Consider the following 18,554-nt stretch of genomic DNA (forward strand, 5'->3'; position numbering starts at 1 on the left):
CCTTCCAGATTGAACCCTTCCTTGTGGGGAAATAATTAAGCAAAATCATCTGATACTGAAACATTATATAACACTGTACAGAAGGCTATTCTAGTAATAGTCCGCCATCTCTCTGCCATAAGAAAAAGGTATCATTTATTACTTTTTGGAGAGACATTTGGGAGCATTTCTTAGTTATATCTCATAGCATAGTGTCACAGAACCACAGAATGTTAGAGTTGGAAGAAATCTTCAAAATAATCTAGAGCAGTGGTACCAAACTCAAATATACAGGGGGTGGCATTTCTGACTTAGAAAACCACAAATTAGCATCATCTATGTTACATTGTATTTTTATTTTGTTAAACACTCCCCAATTACATTTTAATCTGGTTCAAATTGAACTAAGGATTTTTTCAGCTACATGGGCCAGCCCTAGTGAGTTTGACACTTTTGATCTAGCGTAATCCTCTCATTTTATAATTGATAAAAGTAAAACCTAGAGAAAGGGAAAGGCTTTATCCAAGGTCACATGGATAATTGGAGACAGAATCAGCATTAGAGTCCAGGTGTCCTAACTCCCAACTCAATGCTTTCCCCTATGCTATATATAGTTTAGTTAGATTTTAATGATATAAGACAAAGGCTCTGGTACTTATTTTTGTTAACAAGATGGAGATATATGGATTAGGTAACAGAGCAATTAGGATATAAAAAGACTGATTAAATCCAGTTACAAAGAGTTAATGATTAATGAGCCCATTGGAAAGAAGTCCTTAGGGGAGTGTTTCAAAGTTCTGTGATCCATGAGGGAGAGGAGGGGAGAGATATAGGATGATAGCTAGCAAAGTGTCAGGACAGAGACAGTGCAGCCAGTTGGGGCTATGTCACCCCTGTCCCAAAGCCCACTGGTATGGGACTCTCTCCTCACTGGTGAAGATGAATGCCTTGTCTTGCATGAAAGATGGTGTGGAGTTGGCAACACTGGAAGAGCTACAGCCTTCCGTCCTCTGTGAGCTTTGAGTCAACTTCCAGCTTTGAGAGAGAAGATGGAAAAGACCAACCCCACATTAGGTTACTGAAGGAAAAGACTCTGAGAAGATATGAAAGGGGCAGGCAATTTCCATTATGTCCAGATTCCCAACTAGCAATCTTAGAGACTTAGGGGAACTTCTCCTTGTGTGAGATCTAGGACTCTCTCTCTCTCTCTCTCTCTCTCTCTCTCTCTCTCTCTCTCCTCTCTCTCTCTTTCTCTCTCATGAGCTGAGTTATCTTGCTCCCAACAGGAGAGCTCCTTCACCTTGTTTTTTCTGGTATATATTCTCCTAAGTATCCTTTCTATGATTTCTGTTTTGCTATGATTTGGGTAAATGGCTTTCTTTTCTTTCTTTTCTATGTATATTCATTATAGAACTGGTGTTTGGTGGGAAAGAGGTAAAGCCTTGGATATAGAACTTGGGATCCTCCTTTATCCCCAATAATGACACAGTGATCAGAAGTTAGATTAATTTCAAGCATATCCTCTAGACCAGGGGTGGGGAACCTTCAGCCTCAAGGCTTGGTGTGGCCCTCTAGGTCCTTGGGTATGGCCTTTTGACTGAGTCCAAGTTTTACAGAGCAAATCCTTTTATTAAGAGGCCTCACCCAAGGACCTAGAGGGCCATATGGAGCCTTGAGGCTGAAGGTTTCCCACCCCTGGTCTAGAGTAACAATATCTAAGGGAGCAGATAGCTATAATTCTAGCCCAGTGTCCTCTCTCTCAGGAGACAGCAAAGTGGTAACCTCTGGCCCCAAATTCCTGCTTCCTCTTCTGACGAGAATTTAAGTATCCCTTGGAGAAGAGTGAGGATAGAAGAGGCTAGATATATCTATTGAGTCTCCCTTTCAACTACACAACAACACCCCCAATGCTATAGGTGTGGGAGACGGTCTTTGCCACATGTGGGGCCTCTCTGTATTTGGGGCTCTCTCTCTGCAGGTGATTTTCTGAGAAAGCGCTGAGGGGTGGAGGGATTGGAGATCAAGATGAAGACAACCTCTATCCTTTCACCATATATTATGTTCAACAAACCATATGGGTATAAGTATAGTAAGTACTTCATTCAGTACATGAATGGGGTAGAGGTTCATAACCAGAGAGAAAGGAACCTAGATGGTTTGGGGCATATCATGATCTACGACCATAGATTTTATATTTTAATATTTTGAGCAAATCTTCCACTTCATCTTCTAGGTTAACTTTGGAACTGGCCAAAAGAGGTTGAACTAACTGCTCACTTCCCACACTGAAGCTGTGGACTTGGCAGTTCAGGAGCCTTTTAGATGTCTGCAAGCTGAACTCTCTCTACTAGCCAGAAGAGTCAGTGCTGCCTATTAGAAAGGCTATCTCACACAGGAGCCAGAAAGAAACCAGCAAAACCACAGATCCATTGATTCAAGCAGAGCTCTACTCAGTGGGCAACAGAGACATTATTCTCTAAAATTAGATAATTAATACAGTGATATTATGTCTTCCTATAGGCCTAAGAATGGAGCATTTTTAGACGGCTTACGATACACAAGAGCACGCAAATCAAATGTGGTGCCATTACTTATGAGTACTATGGCAAGTGACTTAGGAGACTAGAATAAGGAGAATAATAATCTTCTAAGGGGTAAGAGACTAAAAGTAAGCTATAAGTAGTAGATTTTATATTTTAATATTTCATTGGGCAGATAGGTGGCACAGTGGATAGAGCTTAGGGCCTAGTAGTCAGGAAAACCTGAGTTCAAATGAGGCCTCAGACACTTACTAGCTGGGCAAGTCACTTAACCCTGTTTGCCTCAGTTTCCTCATCTGTAAAATGAGCTGGAAAAGGTAATAGAAAACCACTCCAGTGTCTCTGCCAAGAAAATCCCAGATGGGGTCATGAAGAGTTAGACACGACTGAAGCAACTGAAGAACAATAAAAATATTTCTCCTCCTAGACTCAACTGGAACCCAGCCAACAGGGAGTTTAAAAATGTCGCTTCTGAGCTAAGTGCACGAAAGTGGCCATTTTGAGGGTGGAGAGAGATACCAGGTTTGTTCAAGCCTTCTTCAATAGAAGGTGATTAGCTAGCTAGGGGTCATGAACAGCAAACACCAATAGTTTACACAGAGTGCCACCTGGTGGCTATCTCAAATATTGCACTCTGTGCTAATTTAAATTACCTGAAATTAAGCAAGGGTCCAAATTTGCCTATGATTGCTGACCCTTCAATGTTTGAACTCCCTTAAACAATTTCTTAGCACTGTGAACTGATAGACACATTTGCACCCACTCCTGGTGCTTACTGTATAAAAAGCCAGTACCTGTATCCACTCACTTGGTCACCTGGGGAGTGGGGATCCAGAGTGTGCTGTCATCTCCCAGATAGTGGTGGTTCTATGACAGTTGTGTCTCTACATAGCCCCAGAGGCTGGAAGTCCTGAAATACGGATTGCAGCAGATGTAATACATTCCTACGTATATCCTTTACTCAATTAAAAAGCCTCATTTGACCTGAGGCTAGTGAGTGTTGCAGTATCTTCCCGCACTCTAATTCATACCTGAGAGTCACGTTAACCCCTCTCATGTTCACACTTATGAGTTATATGACTGAGTAAATAATTTTGCTTCTTCTAATGAGAGCATACTCCTCAAAATGGGGATAATAATCTCTATACTAATTTGCAGGTTTACTTAAATAAGCTTAAATAAGATAACAGATATAAAAGTTGCTTGTGTATATAATTGTACTTTTATATACAAGTGTATTTAGAATTACCCTCCCCAAGAAAGTAATAACCACTCACATTTGTTTAAGGCTTTAAGGTTTGTAAAAAGGCTTTCCTTACAACAGTCATTCAAGCTACATGACATAAGCATTATTATACTCATTTTATAGATGAGGCTCAGATAGATTAAGTAACCTGTCCAGATTTATGTATCTTTTAAGTGTCTGAAGTGGTATTCAAATATGCTCCCCTAATTCCAAGCCCAGAATTCATTACCTTAGTGACTTAACTGGAGATCAGTAGTACATGATACTAATCTCCTCTTGTCTACTTCATGGGAATTCACTTTCCTCAGTGTGAGATAGTTCAAAGTATTTCAGCCCCCTGCCACTGGAGGAAAACAATAATAATGACTCACATTTGTATAGTGACTTAAGCCTTATAAGTTGGAAGATAAAAAAATTACCCTGAGTAGTGCTAAGGTTAGTAGGCAGGTAGGGGTGGTTCATAATTAATACAAAAATCACAAGGTATAATGTAAAGAGAACTGTTTTGGGGTCAGGAAGTGGGAACTCTCTTTCCCCTTCCCCACTGGACCTGTTTGCCTGCAGAGTAACTGGAATCAGTCAAAGATTAAAAAGATGTTACTGTAGTCTGTCCTGATGTCATTAATTCTGGAAAAACCAGGAAGCCTGACATCCCCTTTTCCCCTGTTAACTGGATCTTCTTAAAGTGAGGATGGGAAAGAATAGCATTCCCATGCCTCCTCTTCTCTGACTCTGTTCACTTCCTCAATTCATTACTCTGTTCACCAAGGTTGATTATAACCCTGCCAAGACTTAGTAGATGGCCTTCTGTTTGAAACAACCTGATGGCCCACCTTCTGGTAATGAGCCTTTCTGAATTCTTTAGCTGAGATCACCTAATGACAGATGCAAAATCTACCTCCCTCTCCTGCCACCCCTGGCCTGTACTGCAAGTCTTTTAATCTTGGTACAGCAAGCCAGAGCTTAAAGTCCACTGAAGTAGTCACTGTGAACGGTGTGTATGCTGTGAAGAGAGCCAAATGCTTTCCTCTTCTGGAAAGCCTCAACTCTATGTAAGCCCTAGAGAAAGTGGAGGCCTATTGAAGAGAGAATAAAAGTTGTTTTGACTATTTAGGGGCTAGGGTGTAAGTCTTTTGTGTTTTTCTCTCAAGTTAAATAAAGCCTGTTTTATAGTCACTGTATTGTTATCCTGGATGTTTGCATGACAGCTAAAGGTCCTTTTATCTTTTCTGTAGAGACTAGATGTGATCTATATCCTGATGTTCTTGGTAAGAAAACCTAGGGGGCAGTACAGACTAAAGAGTGATTTGTGAGAAATCCCAAATATTGAACCCAGTCTGTAACAAACATAAAATGTCAGTTCTAGGCCACAGGTTATGGCAGGTACTAATATGGGGTATTAATTAATGGAATTTATTATTATGTATTAGGATAAGTTAATTAATTGAGTGGTAATTAATTGATAGATACTAATTAAGAAATGTTATTCCTTTATCAGTAATTTTTAAAAAGTTTTCTTGACTGCTTTTCTAATATTGGAGATACCCAAGGTAATGGCTATGTCCTCTCCATCCTCCATGTTCTGTTTCTATAGGTGCTCTCCATCCATGGGTTTATGTCACCAACTGACCGACCGGTGATGGCTTTGTAGGTCTGGAGTAGTAGTCATGTCATTATTCTTTTTTTCCTTTCTGGAAAACAATTAGAATTTTTATGAGGAAAGTCACTAAACTACTCACTCACATTCTTGGACTTAGCAATCTTACTCCAGGGGCATATAGCCCAAGGAGGTTAAAAACAGAAAGCAGCAATTAAAAAAAAAACCTAAACAAAGTGTTCACTATTCAGGAAATAGCTGAACATTTATGGTATATGAATGTAAAGCTCAGAGAAATATAGAAAGACTTATATGAACTGATGTAGAACAAAGAAAACAGAACCAGGAGAACAATATACACAATGACTACAATAATATGGATAAAAACAATACAGGAAAGCAGCTGAACTTAGATTAAGTGCCATGGATTATTTGCCAAAACTGGTCCTGGACAATAGATGATACAACCCGCTTCCTTCCTTTCAGTGGAGAAATGGGAGACTACAATGTGGAATGTTCTATATACTGTCAGATGTGATCCTTGTGTCATTCAGTCTTATTTAACTGCTTTGGGTTTTTTTTCTCTTTTGTTATAAGCAAAAATTAAATAGAGGAGTGTGGGAAATGACCATGGGAATGACCATGTTGTAAAAAAGCAAAAGGCATTAATAAACAATTGTGCCAGACCCTTCAATATTTCATCTCTGGGGGAGCCAAATGGACTCTGAAAGATGCCACAGTGGAAACTCAGTTGGCAGAAAATCAAAAGTAGGATTGCTCCCCTGGGCTCTGGACAGGGATACAGCGACAACACAGATCAGGAGACGGGACAAGACTTGATTCAACCCTTCCTCCTTTTTTTTTTTTTGATGGTTTTTGCTGTTGGAAGGAATGTTAGTATGCCTTTCCATTAGTCTTTTTATGTGTCTGGGAACAGAAAAGGGAAATCGAGAGCTGTCAGAGTGACAGTCAGTTGCCAATAGCTGCTTGTAGCTTGTAGCTGCTAAATGTCTGCATGACAAAGACAGATCTTTGCAGATCGTAGTATAGATCTTAGGGAGCTTCAGTGACTAGTATGGAAACCCTGAGGCGGACACAAAACCAAGATGCTGAAGAGACAGAGACACAGCAGGACTGAACTATCAGCTACTATAAAATCTTAGAAGATGGTGAAATCAGGCCAGGAGACTGATTCCCGATCTCCTGTAATTTTTCCTATTTCCCTGTTTCTTGACATGCTGATCTAGACAGATTACATATAATTCCTTCTCTAAATCTTTCCTGAGATCTGGATGAAAGTTTGCAAGAAGCATTTTAATAAAATGTGTGGCCACTAAAAAGTCCATTGTATGAATATTACAAATGCTATTGGTTGACAAAAGGATACTTCCCAGAAAAGGAAGGGTGGAGGCTAGAACTATATTGAGATTGTCATAATTTTTAATATTTCAGAATGCTTTCCACTTTGTTTCCATTCTCCCCTAAGTTAATATTGAATTAGAGCCTGATCTCCTACCCAATCTTCCCTCTCCTCCTTGGACTGTGGAAGGGGATTAGTCTAGAGCAGGTTCCCCATCCTGGCTGGAGTGTGTAGGCTCATCATCCTCTGATGATAAATGGGAATACTGCAGCCTTTGTGACAGCCCCCAACAGGCACATAATATATATATACTCTCTGAGGGAAGCACTCGTCAACCATGGTAGCTTGTTTAATGCTACTTGGTGGCCAAATTATTTACTATACTCTTTTGCTGATTGACCAATTAATTAATAGGATGACAGCTTGCTTTTCTGATAGAAAACTAACTGCAGTTGCTGCTATAGCACTTTAAGTGTGACCCGGGACACCCACCAAGTGCACAAGCAACCCACTGTCACATTTAAAATATAAGTAATAAAAATAGGAGTACCATAATGTGTAGAAGTGTTGTTGTGCATCCTTCATTCTCAGAGAGGACCAATGACATCAGGAGGACGATGTCTTGACTTGCAAGTGAATTGGATTTAAGTGAGGCAGGGTTGTGCAATGTCGTCAGCCTCACTCTCTACTCCAGAGTCCAATGGTAAGACACAGGTCTGGCGACTGCCAAGAGAAGTATAGGAGTCAAGACAAATGGACTTACAGTAGGTTCTCAAATAAATGTGTGGAATCAAATTTAAAGTTAATAGCAGAATAAAAACACAAGTCTTTCTGATGTTGTGGACATTCCTTATTTGTTGAAGTTAAAAGGTTAGCTGCAAAGAATCTTGCTAAAGTTTATCTTCAAGATCTATACCTGGGCTACAACATTTTATAACCTCAGTCGGACACCTTTGTCTTGGCTATCATCCCTCTGGGCCTCCCTCCCTTGCTCATTACCCTGGGGCATGTAGCTGATTTCATCAGAGACTCTCCTTATAAAAGGATTTGATTGCCTCTCCCCTGATTTGTTGTAGCTCTAAGAGTCACTAACTCCTTTTCCCGTGGCACTTCCTATGACTGATTAACCTATCACAGATGAGCTGCTCCTGAGGACAGCCTAGGATTAGAGAATAGGAAGGGGTCAGTGCGGCATTTTCTGGGATAGACCTCTCTTTTTACTTCTTACTGGGAAGGGGGGGATGGGAGGGATAGAGACGTTAGTGATCAGAGCTGCAGGACACTTTGTCCGGTGTCCTATCATTCATTGTAGGAGGTATCTGGACCGCTTCAAGATAAGGAGGGAAGTGCTAGGAGAGGAGGAGTAACATCTAGTCGAGGAGACCTAAAGTGTGGTAATACCGTGATGAGAGGAGAATTAGGTGGAGGACAAGGGAGAGAGATAGACAATGGGACACCCCAAGGCCAGATGTATCCATGTCCAGCTTTCTCAGTGATACCAAAGCTATACCAAACCAAAAAGGTCTCCAAGACAAGAAAGAATGCTGCTAATGGGGGAAGCCCTTCCCAGAAAAAGGACTGGTGGGAATGGGAGGGGTATGATTAGGAGGCCTATACCTTCATCCAGCTCTGACAATTAAGGAGCAGGGGTAGAAAGTATGGCCAAATCCCTGTATTTCAAGCTCTCCCTGACAACTACATTGGGGCCCTAGAGCAAAACCTCTGTCATTCACCCTGTTTAGAGCCCTACAGGAAGGTGAACAAGAACCCAGTTTTCCTACCTCCCGGTATGGTGCACTTTCCACATCTGCCCTCCCAACAGCTCAGAGGGTTTATTTACGGCCTTAAAAGTGAACTGAGATCTTAGAACGGACAATATGAGAAAAGGAGACAACATAAGGACAGTGTAAAATGTTTTGTTTCTTTCTTAATAACCACAAAAGGACAATCATCCTTCTTATGGCCCCATCTTCACTTATCTAAGCTCACACTTAAATGGATATCTACTTGAAGAGCCATTTCTTAGCATAATGGAATTTCTACCTCCCCAAGGTAATCACCCTAGGGACATAATGGACCGTCCTCAGCTTGATGCAGTTTCCTGCCAGCAGATTCCCTAGTCCTTCCCCTTCCCCAAGGTCCTCCCCTCCCTTCCTTCTGACCATCACATATTGCTCAACACCATTCCTCACCCCACCCCCCCTCAAAAAAAAGTTTCACCTCCAAGGTCCTGGCTGAGAGCAATCAAAGAGAGAAAATTGATTAGGCTGATGTCACTGCTCTGCTTGGAATCGCCATTGTGTCTGTCATACATGGATGTGCTAGAAAATGCTAGAGAAACAGAATGTCAGAACTGTAAGGAATCTTAAAAAAATCATCTAGTCTTACCCCTGTCATTTGACAGATCGTGAAATTGAGGCTCAGGGGACATGACTCGTCCAAGGTCACACACCTGGTGAGCCTGCAGCTTCAGTATAAAAACTTGACTTTCCTAATCCTCAGTCTAAGATTCTTTCATATACACACACACATATTCCCCTACTGGTTTTCAAAGGTTAATTTTTTAGAATTTTATTTTGTTATTTTTTTCAATAACAAACATTTATTTTCTCTTCCTCTTGTTCTCACCCACATGAAACAAAAAAAAAAAGAAAGAAAAACAGAAGCCTTATAATAAATATGCGAAGTCATACAAAATAAATTTCATTTCCATAGGCTTTGGAGTTTCAACTTTTTCTCCACCTCCTCCCCCCCACCTCCTCCCCAGTAGGGTGTGCAATCTGATGTAGGCTCTACATATACATTCCTACTAAACATATTTTCACATTAGTCATGTTGTAAGGAAGAATTAGAACCAATAGAAGGAACCGCAAGAAAGAGGAAACAAAACAAAACAAGAAAAAAAAAGAGCAAATAGTATGCTTCGATCTGCATTCAAACTCCATAATTCTTTCTCTGGGTGTGGATATTATTTCCCATCGTGAGACTTTTGGAGATGTCTTAGATCCTTGCATTACTGAGAAGGGCTAAGACTATCAAGGTTAGTCATTGCACAACATGGCTGTTACTGTGTACAACATTTTTTCCTGGTTCTGCTCACTTCACTCAGCATCAGTCCATACAAATCTTTCCAGGTTTTTCTGAAGTCCACCTGCTCCTCATTTCTTTTTTTTTTCCCTTTTTTTCTTTTGGTGAGGCAATTGGGGTTAAGTGACTTGCCCAGAGTCACATAGCTAGTGAGTGTTATGTGTCTGAGGCCAGATTAGAACTCAGGTCCTTCTGACTCCAGAGTTGCGTTGCTATCCACTGCACCATCTAGCTGCTCCTCTGCTCCTCATTTCTTATAGCACAATAATATTCTATTATATTCATATATCACAACTTATTCAGCCATTCCCCAATTGATGGGCATCCACTCAATTTCCAATTCTTTGCCACCACAAAAACAGCTGCTATGAATATTTTTGTACATGTGGGTCTTTCTCCCATTTTGATGATCTCTTTGGGATACAGCCCTAGAAGTGCTATTGCTGGGTCAAAGGGTATGCACATTTTTATAGCCCTTTGGGCATAGTTCCAAATTGCTCTCCAGAATGGTTGCATCATTTCACAACTCCACCAACAATGCATTAGCATTCCAATTTTCCCACATCTTCTCCAGCATTCATCATTTTCTTGTTTTGTCATGTTGGCCAATCTGATAGGTGTGATGTGGTACCTCAGAGTTGTTTTGATTTGCATTTCTCTAATGAATAGTGATTTACAGCATTTTTTCGTATGACTATAGATGACTTACATTTCTTCATCTGAAAACTGCCTGTTCATATCCTTTGACCATATATCAGTTGGGGAATGACTTGTATCCTTATAAATTTGACTTAGTTTCTCTATATATTTTTGAAATGAGGCCCTTATCAGAGATATTGGTTGTAAAAATTCTTTCCAATTTTCTACTTTCCTTTTAATCTTGGTTGCATTGGCTTTGTGCAAAAACTTTTCAATTTAATATAATCAAAATTATCCATTTTGCATTTCATAATGTTCTCTATCTCCTGTTTAGTCACAAATTCTTCTGTTCTCCATAAATCTGACAGGTGAACTATTCCTTGCTCTCTCAGTTTGCTTATAGTATCATCCTTTATATCTAAATCATGAACACATTTTGACTTCATTTTGGTAAATGTTGTAAGATTTTGGTCTATGTTTAGTTTCTGCCATACTCTTTTCCAGTTTTCCCAGTTGCTCATGGGTAGGCCGAGCTAATATAATAAAAATGACAATCTTACCTAAGCTAATTTACTTATTCAGTGCCATACCAATCAAACTACCAAAAAATTATTTTATAGAGTTAGAAAAAATAATAACAAGATTCATTTGAAAAACAAAAGATCCAGAATGTCAAAGGAACTAATGAAAAGAAATGCAGGGGAAGGTAGCCTAGCAATTCCAGATCTTAAATTGTATTATAAAGCAGCAATCATCAAAACTACTTGGTACTGGCTAAGAAATGGAGTGGTGGATCAGTGGAATAGGTTAAGTATGCAAGACACAGTAGTCAATTATAGTAATTTACTATTTGATAAACCCAAAGACCCCAGCTTCTGAGATAGGAACTCACTATTTGACAAAAACTGCTGGGAAAACAAAATAAATTTCTTCATTGGCTTATATCTCATTCTGCATTTTGGTTCTACTACCTCTCTTTCAGAACGGGGGTAGCAGGTTTCATATTTTGTGTTCTAGAATTGTGGTTTGTCATTGCATTGATCAGAGTTCTCAGGTCTATTTTTTTTAAAACAATTTTTAAATTTTTATTTTCAGTTCTAAATTCTCTCCCTTTCTCCACCTCCTCCCCCACCCACTGAGAAGGCAAGAAACATGATACCCATTATATATATGAAGTGTCAACTCAACAGAAGCAGCCTCTAACATGCGGCAGCCGGAGCCGAACAGAGCAGGCTGGAGACAGAAGAGTCAGGAATCAAACAGAAGTTTAATTGCAAAGTGAGGAAAATGGCTTGCAAGCAAGGATACGTGTGCTGGAGCTCTGCCCCTAGTAAGGGAGGACTTGATTTAGTATAAGGAGATCTCAATACTTAAACCAGTGGCTGTGCAGTGAGCTGTAGCCCTGATAATGAGGGGTAACAGCAAGAATGTGACAGGTGTGATTTTTAGCAGGGCTTCATGACCAGAAACAATTCTGGAATTTTGCTGTGGCTGGGATCATCCAGAGGGTGAGCACAAAGGATTGTTGTCATGCCAAGTTCAGGGCACAGCTTACTTGCTGGGCCTTAGCTCTGGAAAGCAGGTGAAGTCATGCAAAACATACTTCAGGTCTTTCAAAGTTGTTTTAATTCGTAGTGGTATTGTTATTATATAAATTGTTTTCCTAGTTCTATTTACTTCATTTATACAGGTATTCCCAGCTTTCTCTGAAACTTTTCTTTTTTTTCATTTTTAATGGTATAGTAACATTCAAATATCATAATTTATTTAGCTATTCCCCAATACATGGGAACTCTCTTAGTTCCACATTTTGTTACAATGAAAACAGATGCTGTAAGTATTTTTGTAGAAATGGATTCTTTTCTCTCTCTCTCTCTCTCTCTCTCTCTCTCTCTCTCTCTCTCTCTCTCTCTCTCTCTCTCTCTCTCTCTCTATCTCTGTCTCTCAGTTCTTTGGAGTATAGTCCTAGTAATGGTATTACTGAATCAAAAGATCACAATTTAGTAACCCTTTGGGCATTCAGAGATTAATTTTCATAATAAAATGAAACCCTTCAACTCTTCTAATACCTGAAGAATTAAAAGTTCAACTGTTAGGAGACCTGGGTTCCTTCAGACCAGCAAACACCCCCTCTCCTTGACCTCACTCACAGATGTCTTCGTGATCTACCAGAATCTAGCCTTGCCAGCCAGCTGAAAACCTGGTCTTTATGTCCAGGCCTGGTGTCTTACTGATAGCCATGGCTGAGTTATCATGCTACTAAGACAATTTACAAGGCTGCTTTCTTTTCTGCCTACCCTGAGTTTGGAATGTCAATACTAAACAGGACTCAGGAGCTTTGGGATAGAATCATTCAACTTAATTTGGTTCAATTTCATTCAACCAGGATTTATTCAGCATTTCATAAGACAATCATGGCCATTTTTTTCAGTTGTGATTCTTGGAGCCCAAAGAATATAACTGGTGACAATTATGGAGTCAAACTTGTGCTCAGGGCCAGGCAAGTGGCAACTCATTGCCATGTTCTCAGGGTAGGGCTTCCAGAAAATGGGGGAAGCCATTAGAAAACAGAGGTCTTGGACATTCTGAACCCTTCACTGTTCTCTTTAGCCCCACAAAAAGCCAATGTGGTGGTTTCATGAAAAGGGAATATGTCATTCTTCTCCCCCAAATACCTTGCCCATCTCATGTCATGATGCCTGAAATTCCACCATTAGAGAATCATTCCAATGGCTCTTGAAGATTGGAAGCAGCAAGGTAGATGACACAGTCTGGAGAGCATTGCACCAGAAGCCTAAGAACCTTACCTCCAACCCTGGCCAGTTACTGACTAGCTCTGTAATTTGCAATTTCCCCTTTTTTTCCTCTGGACCTCAGTTTCCTTACCTATAAAATTAGTATAATAATCTCTTTCCTGCATCCCTCCCTAGATGGTTATGAAGCACAGATGAGACCATAAGGGAAGGAGAAAGAATGTCCCACTCAGGTCAGAAGACCCGGGCTCAAGTTCCAGCTCTGCCCTTACTATGTGATCTTGAGCAAGTTCCAAATTGAACTAGGTGATATGTAAGGCCCCTTGCAGTTTTGTGTAAGCAAGAACATAATCTTGAAAAAAATAGATAGGGCAGCAAGGTGGCACAATGGATAGAGCACTGGCCTGGACTCAGGTGAATATGAGTTCCAATCTGGCCTCAGATACTTACTAGCTGTGTGACTCTGGGCAAGTCACTTAACCCTGTTTGCCTCAGTTTCCTCATCTGTAAAAATGAACCAGAGAAAAAAATGGCAAACCACTCCAGTATCTTTGCCAAGAAAACCCCAAATGGGGTCACAAAGAGTTGGACTGGACTGAACAACAAAACCTAAAAGAAGCATCAGTGTTCCCAAAGGCCTTTTTGAGGCTTATGGAAATTCTAAGGTGATTTGCATAACTCTGGAGATAGCTTCCAAAAGCATGATGGGAGTGGAAAGGAATTTAATCATCCCAACCTAAATAAGAAGAGAGTAGTAGTGAGAAAATTCCCATAGAGGAAAATTGCATGGGTTTTGGCTGGGGGGGGAATAGAAATCTTTTCCATTCCGAGGGCTGTGACTGTAGCTATGGGCTCAACTATTCTAGGACCTGAAAGGTGCTGACTAGCTATAGGCACATTTTGGTTGAGCAGCCTTACGAGAGAACGATAATACTCTTATTGAAGAAATCCCCAAGTTCAGAGTTGGTAGTGTTTCTTCTCTCGCTGGGAAATTTGTGGGAGATTACGCTCCTTGGTGTCCACTGTTAGTCAGTCAGTCAGCAACACCTAATAAATAATGCCTAGTGTGTTCCAAGCACTATGCTAAGGACTGGGAATTTAAAAAAAAAAAAAAGGCAGAAAACAGCCCCTGTTCTGAAGGCGCTCTCAGTCTAATGGAGCAGATGACATGAAAACAATTCTGTACAAACAAGCTATGAACAAGATAAATAGGGGAAAATTAATAGAGGCAAGGCACTAGTATGAAAGGGATCAGGACAGGTGGGATTTTACTTAGGACTTGATAGAAGAAAGAAGGGACTGTCCTAATGAAAAACTTTGCTCTTTGACTAATTATGATTCCTGGTCTATTGGTAGAGAATGCCTGGATGGGGGCTTGATATTATTAAGATTAGCCCCAGACACTTCATATTGAACCTTGCGGGTAGCAAGTAGCTCCAGAGTATGTGGGACCAGTGCTATGGCTGTGATTCTATGAAAGCAGCTTTGTTACACTAGCCCCTTCACAGATGTAAGATACTATTAGATCTCTTCTATGGACCTCCCATATTCTAACTTGTGTCATCTTGATATGTTTCTTATCACTGTACTAGATTATAAGGTCCTTTAGCATAGGGAATGGGTTTTAATTCATCTGGCCTTGCACACAGCAAGCATTTACATGTTTGTTGAATTGAATGGAGGGGTTTTTTTTTATTTAACATTTGAAAGCTTTAAAAAGGTTTATTAATTTCTTTTTTCACATCATATTAATTTCTAAATACATGCTTCCACCTCTCCTACCTAATGAGCTTTTCCTTGTAACAAAGATTAAAATAAAACAACAACTATTTAGCAAAAGCAACCAATGCAATCCACTGCAATCTGGCAAAGTCACTTGAACTGAGTTTTCCAGAAGACTGTATTAAAATATAGTATCTACTTATCTACTTCATAGTTTTACCTCAGTCCTATTCAGGGGCAGTCATATGATCCTAAGATTTACAGCCAGAAGGAATATTAGGAATCATCAAGTCCATTGAAGATAATAATAACAGGAGAAGCAGTGTGGTATAATGGATATATTCAGTGCCAAGAATACCTGGGTTCAAGTCACATCTCTGACACACTGGCTGTGTGACCCTGGGCAAGTCACTTAAACTCTCAGTGTTCTAAGCCACTCTCCAGGACAAGTTACAGAAAGGTGCCACCTATATTGGTGGGGATGTTTCCTCATCCCAACGTAAAATCATAGGTCTAGTCTCTATTACTAGTATTACATATTTATATAATGCTTTAAGATTAATGATTTAAGATTTACAAAGTGCTTTTCCAAACAACCATCTGTAACCATTTTTCATATAAGAAAACTGAGGCCCAAAGAGGTGACATGTCCCGTCCAGTATAATACAGCTAATAAGTGGGAACCGACTCCAGAAGAAAGAGAATGAGATAAGAGGGGAAGGGGGTGGGGCGGAGAATAGAGGAAAGGAAGCTGAAAGTCAAGAGTGCCAAGAGGTGCTTAGCAAGCTAGCCAAGAGGCAGAGTGATTGGTCAGGACTTGTTTCCTATGCCCTCTGCGCATACAGGATTCCAGATAGGAGATGGCACCCAGGGCTCTGATTGGAGAGTGAGGGAGAGACCCTGGCTGCTGAGAGTTGGGTAATTCAGTTCTCCCCGCTGGCTTTCTAAGGAGAGCAGTCCATAATTCCTCATGTTCTTCAACCCTATCACAGAATCCGTTCCACCTAGTGTCCTTGCTCAGGGCAAGAATTGAAGGACATCTCTCCAAGACCACCTTGGAATCAAGCTCTGCTAGGCTCATCCAGGAAGAAAGGAATGAGGTTGTAATCTTGCCAGTGGTGACATCACCATTGATCAAGACAGATTGTTACTCTATAGATTTTCCCTAGGGGAAGAGAGAGAGTGAATCTAAGACTGACCTGATCTCCATCTCCCCTCTCTCTGCATGGCCCTGTCCCCTACATCTGACTCCTAGGTAGAAGAGTGTATTCGGTGTTTATTGACATAATCAAAGGCTGTGAAAGGAAACAGCTCCAAGAACAAACATTTTTCAGCTTGTGGTTCAAGTGCTCTCTCATTAGGGAATATTTCAAGGGGGGGGTCCCACTCAGAGGAAAGAATGATGGATTTGGAGGTTTGCTGTCGTTCAGTCATTTCAGTCATGCCCGACCCTTCATGGCTCTATTTGGCATTTTCTTGGCAAAGATACGGAAGTGATTTGCCATTTCCTGAGGACCTAGATTCAAACGCAGACTCTGCTACTTGCGTGGACTTGAACAAGTTATTTCATTCCTTTAGGTCTCAGTTTCCTCATCTGTAATATAATATAAAATAAGGAATTGAACTAATTCTGGGGTTCTTAACTTGTTGACCATGAATTTGTGTGTATGTGTGTGTGTAATATCTTAATACTTGTTTTCACTATAATTAGTTCGCTTTGTAATTCTTTGTACATGTATTTTATTCATTTGAAGCCATTGTAAAAAGGGGTCCATAGGCTTCACCAGGCGGCCAGAGGTCCAGGACACAAACAAGATCAAGGACCCGAAGGTACCATCTGGCTTGAAATAAACCTGGAGTATCAATCACTCAAGCAGCATTTATTAATCACTGATTATATAGCAGGCACTGCGCTAGAAACTGAGTACAGACACAAAGAATAAAACAATCCTGACCAGCAGGGAGACAACTTTGCATGTAAGTAAATATAGAATTGAAATAAAGAAAATAATTAAAACTCAAACTAATTAATTAAAATGAAAAATATTATAAATACCCTAATTACTTATAAAGGACATATGAAGGAAGATGCTATCTGCATCCAGAGAAAGAGATGATAAATAGAAGTATGTATAGAACAATTTTACATATATGTATTTTTGTGTCTAATGGTAGCCACCTCTGGGGGGCGGGGGAGAAAAAAGAAATTTGTATGATAACGTTATTACACATTTAACTGGAACAGCAAGCTATGTGTAATAGACTTGCAGTTTCGTGTACTATCTTTTTTATTATACTATGTTATGGAAATGCTTGTTTTATCCTATAAATTAAAAATTAAAAAATGAACACACAGTACTTAAACACATAAATATTTAAATGCACGGTTTGGGGTGGAGGACATTAGCAATGGGGAATCAAGAAAGGCTGTATGCAGAAAGTGGTGCTTGAGTTGGATCTAAAAGAAAGAAAGGGGCTCTATGAAATGAAGATGAGGAGATGGTATATTCCCAAGAGCCTGGGCAACGGTGGGGTACTAAGGAAGACAGAGCAGAGAAAAGGCAAGTTTGGCTGGATCCAGAGTACAGGAGGGGAAATGATGCACAGCGAGGCTGGAAAGATAGCTTGAGGCAAGGTTTCAAAGGACTTAAAACTAAACAGAGGAGTTATATATTATCGTAGAGGGAACAGGGAGTCGCTGGTATTGAGGAGGACAGTGACATGGTCAAATCTACTTCTACAGAAAAGCACATTGCAAAGGTGTGGAGGATGGATTGAAGCAGGGAGAGACAAGGCAATAAGGATGATGTTAGCTAATGTAGGGGCTGTGTGAATACAGAGAAGGGATGAAATGTGAGGAATGTTTGGAAGTAGAAAGGGTCAGATTTGGGAATTTATTTGGTATGAGAAGTGAGTGAGAGTGAGGGCTGGAGGATGACAGTGAGGTTATAAACCTAAGGGATTTAAAAAAGGGTGAAACTCTTATCAGAAGTAGGAAAGTTTGGAAAGGGGGACAAGTTTTTTGGGTAAAGATAATACGTTCTTGTTTTGGACAAGACTTTGTTTTTGAACATTGTTAGTTTATGATGTCTTTGGGACATCCAATTTGAAATGTCCTGTTGGTGGTTGGAGACAAGACTGAAGCTCGAGATCCGTAGATCTGGAAATCAGTTGCATAAATCATTAAACTCAGGGCAACTAGATGATACAGTGAATCTGAGTTCAAATCCAGCCTCAGACACTCACTAGCTGTGTAATTCTGAGCAAGTCATTTAACCCCGATTGCCTTAAAGAAAAAGAAAAAAAAAGACAAATATAAATCATTAAACTCAAGGGAACTGATCCAGGTCACCAAGAGTATAGAGAGGAGAGAAGAAGACCCAGGACAGAGCATTGGGGATTACCCATAGTAAGGGGGCATGGTATGGATGATTGATTAGTCAGCAAAAGGGACAAAGAACAGTCAGGCAGGAATGGTAAGAATAGAACCAGGAGAAAAATAGAGCCATGAAATCTCAGAGATGAGAGTGTATCTAAGTGGAAAGAGTGGGGGAAAGAGAGAGAGAAAGAGAAAGACAGAGACAGAGAGTCAAATGCAATGGAGGAGTCAAGAAGGATAAAGACTGAGAAA

This window comes from Phascolarctos cinereus, unplaced genomic scaffold, assembly GCF_003287225.1.
Source record: "Phascolarctos cinereus isolate Bilbo 61053 unplaced genomic scaffold, phaCin_HiC Scaffold_2;HRSCAF=192, whole genome shotgun sequence".
Taxonomy (NCBI): Eukaryota; Metazoa; Chordata; class Mammalia; order Diprotodontia; family Phascolarctidae; genus Phascolarctos; species Phascolarctos cinereus.